This window comes from Mus caroli, unplaced genomic scaffold (assembly GCF_978045245.1).
Source record: "Mus caroli unplaced genomic scaffold, Mus_caroli_1 scaffold_14, whole genome shotgun sequence".
Taxonomy (NCBI): Eukaryota; Metazoa; Chordata; class Mammalia; order Rodentia; family Muridae; genus Mus; species Mus caroli.
In genome coordinates, this window is record NW_028227269.1 from 40,297,804 (window position 1) to 40,300,532 (window position 2,729).

Sequence of the window (2,729 nt, forward strand, 5' to 3'; positions counted from 1 at the left end):
AATTATATAGAAGTGATTTCACTGTGCAAGATTGCTATAATGGGCTGGAGAGAAGGCTCAGAAGTAGAAAACCTTGCTACTCTTACAGAAGACCAAGGGTCATTTTCCACGAATCGCCTGACAGCTCACAAGCCCTGAAATTCCAGTTTCCATCTATGACTTGAGGTTTTTTTTTTTTTTTTTTTTTTGACTTCTACTGGTTCTTGCATGCATATGTGCACTTATCCTTACTGAGGATTTTACAAAGCAGTAAATTTAAATTTACATACAAGGAAATTTGAAAAAAATAAAGGAATTTTTAAGAGTTAAAAATATTTAGTAAAAATGAATAGATAATGGCAATAATTATCACTGGTAGAGCTAGTAATAGATATAAGTGCACCAAATGGTATACATAAATTAATCTTGCTTAATTTTTAAATATATGAAGTAGACTTTGTTACTATGCTAACTTTATGGTTGTGGAAATATTGAGGCTTAGAGCAGCTAAATCCTTCACAAAGGATCGCATAGCTGGAGGAGTCCAGTGTCTCAATCTAGGCTGATCCAGAGTTTATATGTATATGTGCATATACATGACTATATGTTGTATGAGTGTAGAGTTTGCAAAAATGAATATATTGCTTTTGTTCAATGATTCAGAGAATGGTATAGAGTTCTCAAGGGTTGTTTTGAACTACAAGCTAATGACAATGGAAGATACTTTTCCCGCTACTATGATGACATTTGCCTTGATGACACAAAAGAGGTACTTAGAAAGTTGCTCTGTCAGAGCAGAGTTTCAATACTCACTGAAGACCTCTACCCACCATATACACTCCCAATACACATTCCAGTTGTATGCAGTTCCTTGATGAAGTATTACAATGTACAAAAATTTAAGTATTTAAAATGTACACCAATTTAAGTATTTAACTTATGTTAAACTTTCACTGTTATTTTTGTCTAAAAAAATAAAAATAGGTGATCAAGTGGGTTTGGCAAAGGATGAAGTAGAGTATTTTGGCATCTTAAAAATGTCATTTTTACAGACTTTTGCTTTCCATTTTCATTTAAGTTCACACACTGATGTCAATAGAGTCAAGCATCAATATAAAACACAGCCCTACCCTGCAAGTTCCTATCAGGAATCACCAGAAAGGGTGGAATAGAGAAACAAAGTAAAACAAGACTCCTTTAAGACTTATGAATAACTTATAAAGTTCTATTAACCTTTCAGGGAAAGCTGACTCTTCAAGCCGACTCTTGGATGAGTGTGTTCTTTTATTTCATGCTCCCTTGTGTTTATTTTGGTTAACTTTGTTGTTAAGTACTAAGCAGTTGGATTTGAAAGCTGAATCTGACAACACTCAACAACAGTTTGAGGAGAGGACTGCTGTTTGCTATTCGTAACACTTCTCTATTCCATGCTAGATCTTGCTTTAAATTTTAATGTGACACTTCATAAATAAATAGGGAAAGCAGTATAATTATCTCAAACATGCACACTTGCCTGAGCAATAGTTTAACACATGCAACCCAGCTGGAATCCATATAAAGACTATCTTTAAAATATTAATGTGGCACCCCATATGTAGAAAAGTAACCATTATCAAGTTAAGTCTGTGGTCCTTCCTCTGTTGGTTAGAAAATAATTCAAAATTAAGCCAATGGGAATCTTTGGTACATAGTATTAAAAAAAAAAAAAAGAAACAAAACAATCAAATCTGTGTTCTGTTTGCTTACCCAAAAGTACTGCCCGTCATGCAGGGTGGGCAAAAGTGAACTTAGTAATCATTCAGCTCAGATCATTATAGCACTTTTGTCCAAAAAAACCCTATTAATGTTACGGTAAGCAATTAAAAAGCAAGATAGTACACTTACTAGTGGTTTTTCTTTGTTGTTCTTCCTTTTGTTTTTCTTTGTTTTCTTTGTTCTGTTTTGCAAACTACCTGAGTCATCTTTGTTCTCTTGTTCCTTGTTTTTTCTCTATGTTAACACATCATCTGACAAATGGACCAAATCCCAAAGCCGCATCCTTCAACCTTTTTCATAGGCTGGATTTCTGCTGTCACAGAGGGTATTGATAGAGGAGGAAGTTGTTTACCTGATTTGACCTTGTCTATGTTGAGTGGTCTAAGGTATGAACCGTGGCTGTCCAACTTTTATGTGTAGAGTTTTGAGATTCCAGTTGTGAAAAGAGATCATTTTCCTTCTCTAGGACTGCGAGTGCAGATAAGCCCAGAGCTATATCATTTGTCATACAGAGATGATGGTGGAGGGATGTGAGCCAATGGAAGTTACAATTTAAGCCATACACACAAAAGGCTTTTAGGCCTTGGGTTCAGCCCCAGAGGTCAGGTCAACTTTTGTCTTTTTGGCAGATGGATTATATGAGTCACTAAATTTCTTACTGTCTACTTTAGTTGATACCATTGAGGAGTCAATCACTCGAACCAGGAAGCCATGACTGATACATTCTATTAATAAGTCAACAGTTAAAAATGAGTAAGATGCAATTACCTCAATTAAATACAAATATTCTCTGCATATATCTTACTATTTTTCTACTTCTTTTAATTAAGTTTACTTTTCCTGGGGGGGAAAAATTAAAGATTTTTTTCCACAAGACTTAGATATTCCATTAACTGTTGTTATTCCTGATTGTGAATTTTTTCAATGTAAAAGCCAGCCAGCATTTTATTGAACTCAATCTCTGAAAAGGACCTCCCTAGTAGGCAATCAGGGCT